The sequence below is a fragment of the Furipterus horrens genome, unplaced genomic scaffold (assembly GCF_987537825.1).
Source record: "Furipterus horrens unplaced genomic scaffold, mFurHor1.1.pri manual_scaffold_9, whole genome shotgun sequence".
NCBI classification, from domain to species: Eukaryota; Metazoa; Chordata; class Mammalia; order Chiroptera; family Furipteridae; genus Furipterus; species Furipterus horrens.
In genome coordinates this window covers 4,515,391-4,534,094 of record NW_028327179.1, presented here as the reverse complement: position 1 = coordinate 4,534,094, position 18,704 = coordinate 4,515,391, and positions in this window count along the sequence as shown.

Genomic DNA, 18,704 nt, shown 5'->3' with positions numbered 1-18,704 from the left:
TGTTCCCGGTGTGAACCTGAGGCGGCACAAAGGGAGCTTTGGCTGGAGTGTCCCTGGAGCAGACCCCTCCGGCCCAGCCGCCCTGCACGCGTCACAAAGCGCCCTCAGTGACCTCATGGCTACTGTGGCTACCTGCTCGTTCTGTTTGTGCGGCCTTCTCTCCGTCATCGCCGCTGTCATACAAACAAGCATCCTTTAAAGGCTAATGCTCCAACAGTTTCTGGTTTGGGTTCTTTTTTAAACTGCAATCCCTTCTTAGAAGCAGCTTCTCCTGGGCTGTGGAGGTGGACTCGTCCTGAACGCCCATGTCTGCTGTGACTGCCTACGTTCTAAATGGGACAATCGCTAGTCCTCTTCCCGCTTCCTGACTCTTACCCACTGTGAGCTCTTCAACAGGAATGAGAACCCCAGTGTTCCGAAGGGGAGCTAAGGTCGTGGACTGGCCAGCGATGGCCACCGGGAAAGAACATCTCCCTGCTGGGCGTTCTTGTCGGAGGACGGACGGACTGACATCTCGTCTGTTCTCCACGGGAGCTTGATTTCTCTGTCCTCAGAAAAACAAAAGGAGGAAGAAAAGAGACGTGGGGGTTGCAATTGGGAACTGCATCTTGGCCTCCACACTTCATTAGCAAACTGCTCACAAGGCACAGGCTCTGTGGCCTGCCGTCCAGGTTCGCTTTCAGGGTGACCACAGATGCCTGAGACTTGCTGCAGCCGGAAGGATCCTCCCCATCGATTTCAGGCATCCAAACGTCCGCCCTTTTTCTGAGCTCAATAATAGATGGCGGGAGGCAGCAGAGGAGAGAGACTTGGCAGCTGGGGCTGAGTGGGAACACGATAGTTAGCAAACCACGTAACCCTGAAGGTCTCTGACGGCTCACCTGCCTGGGTTGGGGAGCGAGAGGGCGTGAGTCCTAATTAACCGCCCTGCACAAAACCAGGGAGCTTCCTGCGTGACGGCAGGTGTGCTGACTGTGTTTAAAACCTGAATTCGATATTTCAAAAATGTATATGAAATCAAAATAATTGGAGAAAACAGAATAATGTTTGGTATTTTTCAGACTACGCCCACGGGTGAGATAGAGATACTGTAATTTTCAGTCTAAACACCGCGCTGACCGGGCCCTGAAGCCGGCACTGGCCTCTGTAAGAAACAACGTCAGCTCCTCCCGTTCATTTTTTAAAAATTCATTTTTGCGCCTCTTCTCCCCATTCAATACAGCGGAAGTGGCTGTGCATAAATGAATAATGACGGCCCGCATTAAGTGGTGGCGCTTTCGGTTCTTCATTAACTTTAATCAGTGGCGGATGCAACGCAAGGCATCGTAAAAATCAAGCCAACCCAGATGAGCTCCGCAGGGACCCCTTCCCGGCGGCAATCTGCTGCTCTGTCCTCAGAGATTCATCTTATCTTGTGTTTTTTTCCCGCACAGTTGCTGAGAGGTCGTCAAATCTGAGGACGGACAGGGACGTCGAGTGCCCGCTGTGCGCCTGCCTGGTTCTAGGGGCCGGGCGGCCGTCGCCACCTGCAAAATGGGTGCGGGGATTTGCTGTCACTGAAGCCCAGAGACAATAAGTAGAAGGGGCAGGTGAACGCTGTATGCAAAGTGGGGACGAATGCCATGGAGAAATACGACGCGGGGTCGGGAGACGGGGAGCGCCGGGCTGCCAGTGGCTTTGCGTCTGTAAATAGAAGGGTCGCTCCGCCAGGAAGCTGTCACTGGAGGGACGTTGGAGCAAAGGCCTGAAGGGAGTTAGGGAGCACGTCGTGCGGACAGTCCTACGAAGCGCTGCAGGTGGCAGGGACACGATGTCGCGGCTGACAGGTGGCTGCCATGGGAGAGGACCTGCCGGACAGGGGCGGTTCTGGAGCCAAGTGGGGGCGCGGAGAGCAGGAGGGAATGGGGTCAGAGAAGCAGTGGGGACCGGGTGCGGCAGGGCCTTCAGACCACGGCGGCGCTCGGGGCCTCGTTGTCCCAGGGAGCCCGTGCCCCGCCCCCTTGCAGTGACGACAGCAGGTCTTAAAAGGACGATGCCACAGGCACACGAGAGGAAGCAAAGCCTGCGTTGGGGACGTGCGCACAGCAGCGTGGGGCCGACACGCAGCACTCAGGGTCGCCACCCAGGCACATACCACGGCTGGGGATGCCCGGTCGCCACGTGCCTCACTTGGGGGTCACTGGAAAAGCTTTGGAAAGCGTCTTTGTTTGTGCTTTCGGCCCAGGTTCCGTTTCTGATCTAAGGACTGGCAGCTTCTTTCCCCTCCAGCCTCTGTGACACCTGAGACGTCGGACAAAGCCCCGAGACCGTCGCCACCTCCCTCGCTGCGTCCGCGCGGACTTCTGTGGCCACGTGTCTGGGTTTGCGCGTCTTCTGGTCTCAGCATCTGGCGCAGGTCTTAGAGCGGCCTTTCAACTGGCGAGAATCCATCGTTGCGCTGAGTAGCCCTGCCGTTGAATTGGTTAAATGTGCCCAAGGGCTGATGAATGGAGTGTCCATAATTCATTAAACATGTTTTCAATAAAAATATTACTTTTACATTTAAAAAAAAACACGGATGAAACCCATTGGAACAGTGGCGTGAGCTGACCCGCGATTTGAAAGGATCGCGCTGGCTGTCCTGTAAAGAAAACTTTGGGGGTTCGGACAAGAAGGCCAGCCAGGAGGACCCCGGGAGGCTGCTGCCACAATGCGGGTGAGGCAGTGATGGCCAGCGGGGCCCGCCATGGTGCTGGCGAGACCCCACCAGGACTGTTTGGGAGGTACCGCTGTCAGGAGGTGCTGAAGGGGGGGGGGCATGGCCCCCAAGTTGGAGGCCAGTAGAATGAGAAGAATGGAGTCACCGCTCCTGAGACAGCAGAGGCTGTGGGAGGGGCAGGCTTGAGGACGAAGAGCAGGAAGTTGTCTTAGGACCTTCCAGCTTGCTATGCAGATGAGGGATGCAGGTGGAGTGAGACTGTTAGATACCTAAGTCTGGAGTGCAGGGTCCAGGCCTAGGGACTATCTGTGTAGGATTCCTCTACCCCTCCCTGGTATTTAAATGAATGAGTGTGAGTAGACGAGGTGTCCGAGGACAAGCCAGGGGGGCCCCACCCGTGTTTAGAGATTGGGAGGATGGGGAAGAACAAGCAAAGGAAAGTAAAAGGCAATGATATAAGGAAGCGGTTCAGCTGAGTGGTGTTCTGGGAACCGAGTGAAGGAAGCATTTGAAGGAGAGACCAACTGTATCCATAAGTCAAGGTCAAGTGAGATGAGAATGGAGCACTGAGCAACATGGAAGCCATCGGTGGCTCTGACTGAGCCATTTCACGTGGGGGGCGGGGGCAGAGGCCAAAGTCTAAGAGGAGGTTGGGAGACAGGATGTGTTGGCATCAGTGAATATCCACAGCTCCCTTAAAGAATTTTGTTGAAAAAAGGAACAGATGAGGCCCTGGCTGGTGTGGTTCAGTGGACTAAGTGCTGGCCTGCGAACCAAAGGGTCGCGGGTTCGATTCCCAGTCAGGGCACATGACTAGGTTGCACGTCAGGTCCCCAGTTGGGGGCGCGAGTGAGAGGCAACCACACAGTGATGTTTCTCTCCTTCTCTTTCTCCCTCCCTTCCCCTCTCTCTAAAAATAAATAAATAAAACCTTAAAAAAGAAAAGGAACAGGTGAAAGGAACCTCAGCTGGAAGAACTGAAGTCAATAGGGTTTTGTTTGTTACTTTTCTGAGATGATAAAAATATATATTAATAGCTACAAAGTGATTACCCAGCAGAGATGGCTGCACAGTGTTACAGGAGATGGGGAGGGGAGAGCCGCGGCCTGAGCTGTGCATGAGCCTGGGATTCAGTGCTCACGTAGAGAAGATGCCTTCGGCTAAAACATGAGACCAAGTCTCCTTCTCTCTTCCCTGTCCCTGTCCTCTTCCCTTGCTCATCTGTCCCTGCCTCCCTCCTGCTGTATGTCACACTCACACACACACACACACACACACACACACAGCCCTTCCGTCAAAAAATGATGTAAGGTGTCCTACTGGAAATTTAAAAATAGGAGCATATTAAAAATAGGATAAGAAAAAAGGGGGGAAAACCCACAGGGAGCTTGGCTTCTCCAGCAGTGAAATGAGAGCGATGAACTTAGTGTGTCAGATCTCTGAAAGTATTAAAATCCCATCTGTTTTTAATTGTATTGATTTAATCTCGTTATTTTATCTCCTATGAACTAGCTACTATTTTTTTTTTTACATTTGAGTCAAATAGATAATGTTTAATTCCATTTATTGTGTGTGTATGTGTGTTAGTACCTGCCACTCATTTTCTAGATGATGCAAGTCAATCCGTCTGATATCCCATCATGGAATGGCTTGTCTAGGATTATGACAACATTTCTTAGGAACAGCTCTGCATGGGACTTAAAGCCATTTTCCTAGCAAGCCGTTCATTTGTCTAAGGAAGATGAACTCTACAACCTGGTGGCCGCCCCACTACTGAACGATGCATAAAACAAGTAATTACACATGGAACTTTAAAATAATTTCTTAAATAATTTTCTCCCATTAACGTCTTTAACTCCCCAGGAATCGGAAGCTAATGTGCCTACTGTTGGAATCCAAGCCCCTTTGAAAGCCGGAGGGAATGTATGAATTCTTCATTACCAGCTAAAATCTAAACTAGATGAAGTTTTATCATCCTCATCATCCTGTAACTGTGCTAAACGGTCCCTCCGAGGCCTTGCTCTGTCTTCCCCTCTCTCCCCCCGTTTCCCCATAATGAGCTGTGAATCCTGTCATATCTCTTTAAAACTAGTTCACGTTCTAGGAATTCTGTTACAAACTGAAGACTTTCTTAATTTACTGGAATCACCAGCAAACAATTCAATTCTGCATTTTATTTGTAACAATCCAGCCGTGCCCCACCCCGCCCCGATTCACCGACACACCTGGCATACTTGTGACACGGATGGGTCCTCTAAAGGACCGCTGGATGGTCAGCAAGCCTCCGACTCAAACAAGGACACACAACAGCCAGGACATGAAGGCTTATTGCCTCTTTAAACCTGAGAGACTGGAGCCCTTCAGTTTATTTCTGTCAACCCAGCATCTAAATGCCACATACGAGTGTGCTCATGCCCAGACTATAGAGTGCACAGGGGATTGGTTCTTAAAACGTGTTCTGGGCATTTAATGACCCACAGCGATCGCCCGTTAAAGACCAAGTCCAAACCCAAACAAACCAAAGATCTCTCTCAACACCAGCTGCCGGTGCCCTTCCCCCTGCAAAGCCACCTTCCTGCCACGCTTGGCTGAAATCGCCCCTCTCACCGGTGACCTCTGAACTGCGGCCCCCAGTAAGGACCCTCTGTCACGTTCTCCCTCGTCACCCGGGCCTTCGATTATCCTGTCCCAGATGCATCAAACCACACCCTTCTCCTCTGAGCTCTCACGACCTTAGGGGATCTTCAGGTTTTATTCCTGTGATATCGCCTTCTCTGTTTTCAGGGCCCACTAGTTCTGTCTCTGCTTAAAGAAGGAGATCACTCAGAATTCCTCCTGACTTGTCAGAGAGTGGCCTTAGAGGCAGGTCGGCCGGAGGCCGGAGAGCTAAGACCTCACTGGAGTGGCATTGGAATAGAGTCAGAATTCTGGTCATAAAAGGACAGAGAGGAAAGGGTCGGGAAGAAAACAGAGCACTACCCAAGTCAGAGGAAGCTGAGGGTGTGTTCACAGCGGGCGGTTATCGGCCCTGACATCATATAAAATCAATACTGTGCTCAGCAGCCGGGGGGTGGGCTACTGGATGCCACCCCCTAAATTGTGACTTTATGATGTAGAAACTGCGCCCAATATGCAACAGTTGTGATATCATGGATTCAAAACTTTAGGGGGATTTGTTTGTTTGTCGAATTCTTTCCCAGGCGGTCAGAGCCCGGTGCGCAGCAATCCTGGTTCTGCTTTTGTTTCACCTGTGAAACCCCAGCCCCAGGTGAGAATTGGACACACAGCAGGCACTCGGTCCACGGTCCACGAGTGAACGGAGTAACGGTCAACAGATGCCTGAGGGCAGGTGGGGGGCTTCGGATGGCAATTGGGGCTTTTTACGAAAATCACTATTTCTAAACACACGCAGGAAACCAGTTCCCGAAGGAGAAACCTAGTTACTTCGTAATTCAAATGGAATTACAATCTGACCCACTCGCGCGGGAAGCTGTCAGGAATATCGGGCCGTGGGGCACCAGCACGTCCCCTGATTCTTTTCTGGCGAGAGCCCGTTAACTTACCCGGACAGCGGGCTGGCTGCCGGGCTCTGTTCTGGGGTGAGGCGAACGCTTTCCTACCGAAAGTTTTCAGAGGGCACAGCTAAGCCGAAATGGTGAGGTGGGTTCTTCAGAGGCTTTTAGCTCTGAGATTGTCTTGTTTGTTCCGTTTTGACCAGAGGAGGCAGAATAGGGACTCAGGTGGTTGGAAGAATTTCTTAAAATCGGAGATGCGGGATGTAGACCTTTTAGAACTGCAGCGCACTGGTTAACAGGGTTTTCATTCTTAGCACTTTCCATTCGATTCTGGCAATGGCTGTAGGTGTTTTTGTTTGTTTGTTTGTTTTTAATATTAACAGTATTGTCACTGTAATACAAATAAAAGTTTGGTATTTATGTTTGCTCCTGACCATACCTGGTAAGTTGAGTATAATTCGCTTTAAAAATATGAGTTAATGAACCTTATTTATACCTTTTGAAGGGGTTCAGGAAAGGCCTCCCCAAGATTTGATACTTTGACATGTGGATTATTGAAGCTAAAGGCAACTGAGACCCTGAGGACGCGGGAGGATCTTCTGCCCCTCCTCTAACTACCCGGAAATCTAAATGGCAACCCTGCCTATCACAGGAATTATCACCAGAAATAACTCCCTGTGACCTGCCTCTGACAAGGGCAAACATCTCATTACCGGACATCTGCTCTTTTCGTCCCATGAATGACCTTCCTCCCCTCCAAGATCCCAAGTCACCTCACCTCATCCTTGGCTGAGAACATCACATAGGCCTCGTTTTAACGCTCTGTTCCCAAAGCTCATGTATGGGGGGCCTCTGACTCGTGTATGCAGGATCCCCATATGCACATATGTGACTAAACTTGGTTATTTTCTGTTATGAATCAGTTCATGCCAACGTGCCTATTAGGCCAGCAGGAAGCACCTGGAGGGGTAGAGGAGCCTTTCTTCCTGGCCTGCACTCTTCCAAACATCCAGCCGACAGGAAAAGATAAATGGTAAACTTCTCTTCTCGGGTGAAATGGGACAGGTGTTGGGATGTGCCAAATTATTGATGGAAAAAAACCATGGAACAGTTTAGGTATTGATATTCCATCTATATAGTCATCTTGAGGTAACTTTTAAGCTAATATAGTTACCACAGCATAATGTAAATCTTACTTTCAATTTAAAAAACTTTTCACTTTCCATGTTTCTCAACCGGCCATTAGTGGGTGCGTATCCCCGCTCAGCTGTAGGGCCTCAGTCTGTCACTCACAACCCATGACTCCTCTCACTCGGGCCGGGGCACAGTCTCCGAACGGGGTGCTGAGCACCCCTCATCCATTCAATGCGTCCGTGGCTCTGTGACCTGTCCTTTGCCCAGTGTTACTGCAGGGGCTGGGGACTCGGTGGGAAAAACCACACGCGTGGCACTGACCCTGGCCCAGTTCAAGTTGCCGGGCGGTGGCTAGAAGAGAGATACGTCCAAGTGACGTTCGACGCACGAAGGTAATGAGTGGGGAGAGACACGGAGAGGGCGCCGTCGGGGAAATGAACAGGACACGCGGCCCGTCATGAGCTCCGGTCACAGCGTCCTTGCCTGCCACGCCTGAGGCTGCTCCACAAGCCCCCTGTGAAGTGGACAGCGTCTCCTCCACGGCTGCTCGCCACGCTAAATACCCCGCGCCCCAGGCTGGGCAGGCGAGCACCTGGCCGCGACCCTTCCTTCCTAACACCTAAATGTCCATGTTACCGTCTCTGCTGGAGGGCTTGACACTTATTAACGGGATACTGTAGCATTTGCATTTGTATCGGGGTGACTTGACTGGCCTGGGCTTTCCTGAGAACACGTGGGAATATTTACCCGACTATTAGGGGGCTGAGGGTCTCGGTGGCAGCGTGGCTTAGATCAAGGAGCTGTGCCCCCAAACTGTGAGTGTGCCACTTGCTTTGTGCGGGCAGAAGCAGAGACCCAGGGGAGTAATTTAGGCTTTTGATGATGTGCAGGACCTCCTTAGCAGCCCCGTACAGCCATTTACCTGGGAAACAGGCGTGGCTGCGTGCTGGGTTCGTCTCAGGAAAAGAGAGGCAAGTCCAGTCACCTTGCTTCCTGTCTGCCACGGTGCACATCATATTTCTGACACATGGGTTCATCCCTGACAGACCCAAAGAGAAACACGTGCTCTGCCTAACTCTCAGTAGACTGGGAGGTTTCCCTGAAAGTGTGCCATGTGCTTACATACTGGGTTTTTTCCCCCAAATTTAGAGCAAAGTCATATTCATGAGGGCCAACCGTATGCCAGGATTTACTCAGTGTAGGCAAAGTCGCCCTTAAGTTACAGATGAGGAAACTGTGTTAACAGAGAGAGGGTCATTTACCCAAATCACGTCAGGAGTATTACCACAATGAGAAATGAAGTCATTCGGTGCAATGTCCTTCCTATTCTCTTTCTCTTCCACGAAGTAGAAAATTCGCGGTGTGACTGGTACTTAATTTATTATAAGATTGGAACGCAAACGCGCGTAGTTGGTGCCCCCTGGGAAGTGCAGCAGACCTTGAGAACAGTTGCGTTCCTGCTCTGATTCACAGAAAGGGATCTCTTTTCTCCTGATTTCCATCCTGACCTCTTAAAATTTATTTTAAATCAAGAGTCCTTAAATTCACGCAACATGAGTGAACAAATGAATGAATGTCTCTCATTTTGGCTACTGTAAATTCAAAAAAATTTTTTTTCTTTTTTCTTGAATATATTGGGGTGACACTGGTTAATAAAATTGTGTAGATTTCAGGTGTATGGCTCTCTAACACATCATCTGCATCATGTGTGTTCACCACTCAAAGTCAAGTCTGCGTCCATCACCACCACCTGAAAGCCGGCCAAGGTTTCGCTCTCAAAAGGAAAGCTGGATGGATTCCTATGATAATTTCCTAAAACATCTGAAAAATACCCAGACAGAAGTTTAGGGCTGTTGGCTGGTGTGCTCAGTATCATCTCTAAGGAAACCCTCCTCATCCCCCCTTTTTTTTCTGTGGCCTGAGAATTGTGTAGGAGTGAGCCTCTGAACGGACGTGTTCAGTTATGTTAAATAGTCATTGGCTCATTTTAACATCTGGATAAAGATTTTTTTTTTTAGTACTTTGGATGATACATATCCAAAAGAAACTTGAATGGACTTGGTGAACTATCTTTCTCCCAAGAAGGATAAATAAACTGGGACCATATATTTTCTCATATTGCAAAAACATTAAAAAAATACCATAAAAAGAAATCACAGTAGTAATGAACTGGTAGAACTGCTGAGATAGCTGTAATTTTTTTTTTTTTCAAACACTTGAGGGTAGCCGTATTGATTTTCGATACATATGTATGCAGGTGTTTACAATCTTGGGGTAGTTTGTAATGAATTTTAAAGGCATTACAAACAACAGCAGCAACCCATGAATGATTAGCATTTCAAATCCAAGGTGGAGAGGAGGTATGATGAAATAGCAAATTATACTTTTTAATAAGTTCTTTGTCCTGCTGAAAGAGATGATTGTACCCACTGACAGCCAATTCTGTAGTGATGAATTCTTGTTTAAAAGCCTTTTCCCTGTGGTATTTGTGGTAAGCAGTTAACAACTGCTTAGCTAATTTTTATGTATGAATTTATCAACCGTTGTGTTAGTAAAATTTTACACCAGGTTAACTGATGTTTTTGATAGTCGTCGTCGGCAGCCGTCCGTCTCGAGAGACGATGGTGTAGCTTCTTAAGAGTCTATCTGCACCGCCGAGAATGGCTGTGCAGTCCAACTCGGGAGTGACACGGTATCTGTCTCCTCCCGTGTTGAATCGACATCTTGCGATGACGCTGGAGTGTCCTCTCCAGTGGAGCTGAAGCTACAGAGCCTGGGCAGGGTAATATGGAGGGTCTGCTGTTGCCCATGCAGCAGACCCCCCCTCTCTTCGCAGCTGAAGGGTCCAAGGGAAAGACGGAGTCAATACAGCTTGGCTTCAGGTGCGCCGCAGGAGTTGCCGGTGTTGATTACAACGTCAAACCGCCTTAGGGACTCCGGCTCCGGATTTTCTGTCGGGGTTTACTCCCTTAGCCTTTCCCCTGAAGAGGTATGCCGCAAGGCAGCGGAGGTTTTTTGGAGTCAGAGTTTTCCTTTTCTGATGTGCCCTGACTGGAAGATCGAACCAGCGACACTTAGCTCGCCGGCCGACGCTCAATCCACTGAGCCAAACCAGCCAGGGGGCAGTAGCAGAGTATAGTATAAAGAAAAGGTACATGTACCTTTTCTACCTTCTCTTTCACTGACAATTTCCAAAACAACGTGATTTTCCCAATCATGAAGAGGGGAGCATAATTTTAATAAATGGCCATATTGGGGGCATAATCTGGGTTTATAGCTACTGCCCTTTTCAAGAAGAAGCTCTAAGCTCTTTCTGGAACTCCTCTGTTACCTTATCTTTGAATAGCGACAAATGCCAGTGTCTCTCCAACTGTGATTATCCTAAAACCAAATTTCTATCTTATTTGGAACCTCTTATCTTTTCAGGCCTTTAAAAATCAAGGAAAATTCAGCCCTGACTGGTGTGACTCAGTGGATGGGCATCACCTCACAGACCAAAAGGTTGCGGGTTCAATTCCCAGCCAGGACCCTTGCCTGGGTTGCAGCCCAGGTGCTGGTTGGGGCACGTGCGAGGGGCAACCACTTGATGTCTCTCACATATTAATGTTTCTCTCCCTCTCCTTCTCCCACCCTTCCCCTTCCTCTAAAAAAAAAATAAATAAAATCTTTATTTAAAAAAAACGAAAAAATAAAAATCAAGGAAAATGCTTCTATTTCCATATCTTTTTGGACCCCAAGGTAGATTGAGCAGAAAGAGAAAACTAGTGTGTTTATTTTTAAATTGGAACATAATTAAAAGTTTACGTTGTATCAAAGTTTGATATACTCTATTTTCTTTGTTAGTTTATCTTGTTCATTAGATTCCATACATGAGTGAGATCAGATGGTACTTGTCTTTCTCTGACTGGCTTATTTCACTCAGCATAATGCTCTTTAGGTCCATCCATGTTGTCACAAAAGGTAAGATCTCTTCTTTTTTATGGCCAAGTCGTATTCCATTGGGTAAATGGACCGCAGCTTTTTCACCCACTCATCTACTGATGGGCTCTTGGGCTGCTTCCAAATCTTGGCTGGGTGAAAAAAGGTGAAGGGATGAAGCAAAACACAACACAACACAAACATCTCATAGACACGAACAACAGTATGGTGATTACCAAGGGGAAAGGGGTGGGGGATAGAAGAGGCTAAAGGGGAGATAAAGGATGATGGCAGGAGACTTGACTTTGGATGGTTCGCACCCAATACCATATACAGACGATGTACGGTAGACAAACCAGAGTCATTACTACAAGCTCCCGTTTGAAACGCATCAAAAGTAACAAGAAAACGTGTGCCCGATGTCGGTGTTCCTTGTATTTTTCTCACATGTGGACTTAGGAGGCTGGTTTATCACCTGGTTGTTAAAATATTAATATTCAGAAAGTTGATCTTTCATTTACTTCATATTAGAAACACATTATAACCTCCTAACCTCTCCCGGGCGAATGTCAGAGGCAGAAAGATAACCAGGTCCAGTCGCTTTTAATGGACTAATCCAAGTGTGTTTCCTGCCTTCCTTAGAACCCGGCATTTCACGATCACACGTCTGGTTTCACAGTCACTACGATGCGTCTCCAATGTCCTTCGGCGCTGCTAAAGGACGCCAGGATCTAGTGTCAGTTTGGACGAGCACTTCCAAAACAAAGGAGGACCCATAGAAGCTTAAAAATAAATGTCTTCCGTAAGTTAAAAACTTTGAAACCATTTAGCCTACCGAACAACTGCGTGGATATATGATTGCACTGGAGGAGAACCTCGCTGGACAGAAGATAAGCTAATGATAACGAAGAAAGGGTGTTCACGTATCGTTTGTGGTGCTGCTTTACATCAGGGATCCGCTCCAGCTCTCACGATAACTTAGTGAGATGCCAGCCTCCTTCAGAGGGGAAGGGGCCACGGCTTGGAGCAGGGACCTAAGTCAGTGCCGCACAGCTAGGGAGGGACATGCCAAGATGCAAACCAAGATGCGCCTGCGTCCAAAATCTGCGTTTCCAGCCACGAAGCTCTCACGCCATTCTGCGCCATTGCCATGCAGGGAGAGACGATGTCTGATGGCTACGTTATGACAGCGAAAAGGGCGTGGAACTCTTCGGCACACAGCCCCTCCTCTCTGGCAGTTCCCTGAAGTCGTTTTTGGAACTAAGTAGTGTGTAAATTTCAAATAAATAAAATTTTCAAACACTTCTGCTCACCTCAAAGGCTTAAGTTCATTCTCGGTTGTCAGAGGAGCGAGTGCCATTAGCCCATGACCAACGCACTGCATGTCCCTGAGGGTCTCTGTCTGGTGACAGTTGCAAAGCACCGGGAGAAATATGACTCCCAGGGTCTGAAACACCTGGTACTGTCCCCGTGTCTTCGATTTGAGCCAACCGTGGGATGGGGTGAGTCAGGCAATGGCAGGAATATAATGCACGGCTTATATTAGTTCATGCACAATTTTGCCCAGCCTGTCAATGCTTGGAAGCAATCTGGGATAAGCTTCTCAAAATGAAAAAGACCATCTTTGCAATATACAAAGAGCTGAAAAATAATGAAAAACAGGCAGAAAATCTCGGAGGTGCGTTCCTTCAGAGCAAGAAGTAGCTGTTTACTTGCTTCAGGAATAGCTTGGTCTTCGACCGTATTCAGTTGTTTGGGGGCTCAGACGAGGCAGATGTGGAGACATTTCACCCTGAATTACAATGTCTTTGTAAAGAACATCGCTGATCCGACATCTCTCTCCGAAGGGAATACCTCCCGGGAGCGGCACCAGGGCAGCAGGCACAGACCTAGCGCTGCAAAGGCGCGTCTGATGTCAGTAGGTGTCACTTCACTGGGCCTTTTGTCAGAGTCGTGGCTCTTGTCAAGGCTTGGGCCACAGAGTTCCAGCTGCGTCCCGCTGCCTTCTCCCTTCCAGTCCTGTTCCGTGTACTCCTCGGTTCCACAGGATGTGCAGTTGTCCACGACAAGCCTGTACTAGAGGGAGCGACACTGAAGCAGAGGACAAACGTCCTCGGAAGTGCGTTGCTGTCTGTCTCAGCAGGTGCCTGGGATTGCTGCCTGTGACCTACTGCTGCCTTCTATGCTGCAAACGGCTTACGCGTTTGCTTGAGCGATGTGGGCTAAGCCTACGAATACGTTAACGGTGACTCTGTAATGTAGGACGCGTGGAATTTAAAACTGCCAACCTTTCACAAAGAACATTCTTGACATTATTCCTTCTTTCTAAATTTTACTTCTGAATTAGTTTACATTCAATAGTATTTTGTATTACTCTAGGTGTAAAGCATAACGGTAAGCCACCACCATCTTTTTTTATCCTCATTTGAGGACACTTTTTCATTTCTTTTAGAGAGAGAGAAGGGAGAGGGAGGCAGTGACATGATCAAGAAACATTGATGGGTTGTCTCTTCTAGGCTCCCCAACCAGGTATCGAACCCTTGACCTAGATACGTGACCTGACGGGCAATCAAGCCACAACCTCTCCGTGGGATGACACTCCGACCAACTGAGTCACACTGGCCAGGGCTAGACACCATCACTTCTGACATCACTATTAAAACATACATTTTATATTAGATTACTCCAGAAGGCATTAATAAGACCAAATATATGTAACTAACAGAAAGATCCACATAAAGAATCTACATAAGAAACATATTTTAAAAATTAGAGTTGTCAAAAAAAATTAGAATTGTCCATGAAGGGATCAGCTAGCCAGTCCAGCAGGGAGCTACCTGTCACTGAAAGTGTTCTAATGAGGGGGCACCCACAATTTCTGGGATGCTGAATGAGACAGACAGAAGGTTATTTTCTAAAATAATAATGATCATTTCTTGAATGCCAACCAGGTGTCAGACCCTTCACTAAATTTTCACCCTCATTTTCTGCCTAAGGGATAAATAATTTTATTCTCAGTATACAGATGAGAATAAAGATATCTCATCTTACAAACCTCTAAATATTTGACATACTTAGTATGGTTGATATTAATTTGCCTTATTTTAAAAGGGACCAAGGAGAAGGAAGAAATTAAAGCAAATGTCAGAGAAACAGGCAGTCGCTTTAAAATTCCTTGAGGCAAAATGAGAATAAACACTGTTGAGTGAATAAAGAAATTTGATTTCTTGTATTAGCTCTTAAAAAAAATATCCCCGAACCATTCTTATGATTTTATATTCCAAATGAAATTGTACTGGCCTATAATTTTTGCTCAGACCTTCATTCCTTGTTATGAGGGTTCTCAGATTCCTACATTCTCATCAGTAATAACTTCCTTCCTTTCTTCCTTCTTAGACTCGGGTCTTGCTCTGTGTGTTATTTAAAGTTTGCTGCTCGCCTCTGGTCCTGTGTTGTGGCCAATGTGTGACACACGAGGACCCTGTGAACCCCAGAAAAAGTGCGCTCTAACAATGGCTTTGAACAAAAACGATCATCGATGTTGGGCTGATTGCCTGAGGACTGTAATTGATTTCACTAGTTTGTTCAAAGAATGTGAACTGGATAAACGGTCCAGGAACTTCCTGGGGTATGTAAATATTGTGTCACATACGCATCGATTTTGGTCCTGAACATCAATATTTATGACGAAAAAGGAGCTAAATGGAATTGGAGTTTTTCCTAGAACATCTGAATCAAGCACACGGATTCATCAAATTTACTGCATCATTTGGTATGAAGCAGTTACATTACTTATTCATATTGATGAAAATGGAAAAGATAAATTTGTAATTGACATGTTCAAGTGAATAGCCTTCATATTCAGGATTCTGAAAGTTTTCACCCATAATCATTAAAAAACAACTCTATTATTAAATTAGGGGACTGAAGCTGTGTGGGGGTGGTGATGCTCATCAAGTATCTTACGGGTTCACCTACGTCCTGCAGTCTCCTCAGGCTTAGATGACCCCACATGTAGCTGGTTCTAGTCAGTGGGCTTGGAACGGAAGTGATGTCACCCTGGGCTGAGGCAATAAAATGCCCGCTTAGGTTGTGCATCTCCTGCCCCCACAAAATGCAGATTCTGACTTGGGTCTGAGGTGGGGCCTGAGAGCCCTCTTTCTACCAAAGTTCCTGATGACACACGTCACCGGTGCCGATCTGGACACCATGCTCCGAGCCACAGGACGCTAAGTGAAATGCCTTCCACCTGACGGCCCTTTGCCAGCCTTGGTCCCTGAAACAGCCCCTGCAGCAGAGCCTCGCTCCGAACGTGTAGGCCAGCATGAAGTGAACGCCCTGGGCTGACAGACCGTCGGAAACAGACGCTTGTGAGTCATAGAGAAGCCAGTTAGAGGTATCGAAATAAAGTAGATGAATGAATCTAGTGATGGGCCCATCAGCTGTGACAAATGTACCCACTGACGCAAGAGGCGAGCAGGAGGGATGGGGTCACGTGGCGACTCTCGGTGCTGCCCACTCAACTTTTCTGTAAACCTAGACCTGCTCTACAGCAATCTATTCATTTTTTTAAAAATGTAATCAAATCCCCCTTTCATCTTTCCAAAGTATAAATAAGTAAATAAATAAAAGTCAAATGCTAATTTGATAAATGAAGAGAAGATAGACAGGTTCTAAGATTGTGATTTTCTTAGTAAGGCAATACATGCAGACAATTTGAAGAGTAAAATTCAAGTTTTGTTGTAGTTTAGACTTATTGTATATCTTAGACCAAGGTCTTTTTCATATTTGAAACAAGAAGAGATTTATACAACTATCCTCTTATAGAATATTTGTCCTCAAAATAATTGCAGAAGCTAAGCACAAATAAAAGAGAAACAGAATATTAGTTCAAGTTGAAAAGGAGATTAATTTGTTGTACAAAAGTTATGTAGAAAACCTAACTAGTTATAGGAACAAATTAGAATGACTTTCATATTTCTAAAAATATATATTCCAAAAGCTAAATGCTTCATACTGGCTGTAACAAGTATGAACTGAATGTGTTATAAAATAGGAGCGAAAGTAATTATTGGGAGTTTTTATCATAAAGTAATTGATGTAATTGGGAAAAAGTTAGAAGGATGGAGAAAAATACTTGTTAAAGAGTAAAAGCCTTCTCCACATTCACTTCAATTCTTCTTCTTGATTTCACTCTTCAATTTTTGAAGGTCACATTCCTAATGATAACACATGTATGTCTACATTGATGATAAAAATTAGGAATGAAAAGTTTATTACATTGACGTGACCTCACCTGCCCTTCCTCCCAATTTTGTCATTGGTATTATTATTTCACTCCTGATTGAAAATCAGGAATTTCATACGGTTCAACCTAACCCTGAGGGTTGAGGGCTCGTTTATCGAGGGTGTGGCAGCAGCAGGTTTACAGCTGTCAGTACGTGAAACACTGAGTCTATTCTTCTATTATTATTTATAATTATTGTCTCGTTTTCCATACAAACAACTGTAAGCCTACTTTTGCCTTACCCTGTATATGAACATATAAACTTATATATGTTATCTTTTTCAACTGGAAATCAAATATGGGCTATCCACGGTCCAGTTTTGAGCCTAGATGTGAAATTAGGAGAAGTGTGCCCCCCGGAGCCCTCAGCTTTCCTCTCGCTCCCACCCCGATGGTTTTCGGAGCAGGACGACACTGTAACATCGTGCAGACGGACGGACGGACGATCATACCCATCTGCTCTGTGGCTGCAGTTAGAGCTGGGACCTAAGCAAACACACTCTGCAGTTGACCATCGGATAAAACTGACACCTCGGCAGGGTATGTTATTTTACGTCGCGTTTTTCAGTCCAGAGCGCCGTACGCATGTTCCAGCTCAAGAATCACAGAGCAAGGTCAGGAAGGCTTGTTTCGCACACAGTCAACGCTTGATATTTGTTGGCTGGATTCGTTTTTAAAGAGTCTATTTCTTTGCTCCTTCCTTGGGGACTGCACCTGGTTTCTTTCCCCTCTCACGGGTGTCAGGGGGTCTGGCAGAAACGTTCTTGTGCTTGTCCCATTGCTGTGGGCAGCTCTGAACGTCACCGCTTGGCAGCGAATCAGCCCCGAAACTCCGGGCCGGCCTCGCTCCGCCGTCGGTCAGCGAGCAGCCTCCTGGTGCCCGTCTGGATGAGGCCCAGGCTGCCTTTTCCCTTCCCGCAGAGTCCCCGCCATACAGCTCACGCAGAGGTACAGAGAGAGGGACAAATTGCGGCAAAAGCGTGGAGTTCCGGGGGAATCACAGAGGAGAAAAAGAGCGCCGTGCCCGCTAGATCCTAAATATAACCTCCCGTCTAGTCTGAAGGGGACAGATTCCATCGATCGAAGGTTTCCCTCGTTGGAGCCTCAGCGTTTCTCTGTCCGGTTCGACCCAGCTCCCTACCCACCTAGTGCTTTGTGCCAAAACGAGGGGAAAGAGGCATTTTACATTTTTTAAAAATCTGCTCTTTGGTCTGGCTTGATAGAAGACAGCTGGGTTCTCACAAATACTTCTGCTTTCACCCTGGTGCAGTAGCATACGCCGGGTCGCCTCTGGGAAGCTCCACTTACCCTCACGGAGGATGAAGGCAGACAACGTCAAATAAGGTAGTGCTGTTACTAAGGAGGTAGGCTGGGACTTGCAGATCCCTGAAAGGGCTCAGGGACCCATCAGGGTTCCCTGGCTCACCCTTTGAGAACCGCTGATAGGGAGCATCTAAGACAGCCCGTCACAGGGTGAATTTAATTCTAAGGAATAGCTCCCAGTGTTGCCTTTCTTTCTAAAGCCACTAGCAATGTGTTCGCTTACATCAGGGCACGTTTTCAGGGCCCCCTGCCCAAACCCATTCTCGTATATTCTTTGCCTCCCTGACTTCTCTGCTTTAGTTTAGCTTCTTCCTTGGCTCTCCTTTTCAGTCCAGCTTTTCAAAAGTGGAGATTCTGTTTCCCTTTGACATCACATCTATCACTTGCCTACTCTTACCTACTCTTACCTACACGTACAAATATGTGTAAGAGTGCCTTTTCCCTGGTCTTCTGGGTCAGGGAGGAAACCCCCACCAAGAAGTGGGTCTGGATAAGCCATCACCATGAAAGAACTGGAGCACGTAGCAGGCACCATCATGGGCTCGTAGGATAAGTGCCTGCCCGGGGTTGATGCCCTTCCTCCACAGTCCGATCCAGGGGCTAACTCATGGGAGAGGGGACCGGCAATAAGGGGAACGTAGGCGAGCAGAAATGGAAATGCTAACTGAGTACGGATGGCCTCGCATGAGGCAAATAGTTCTTAGACGTGACATGAAATGCATGGTCTATAAAATTAAAGAATAAAAATTAGACTTTATAATTTTTTTTAAAAAAACTACTGCTCTGCCAAAGATCTTATTAAGAAGGCGAAAGAGCAAAGAAAACAAAA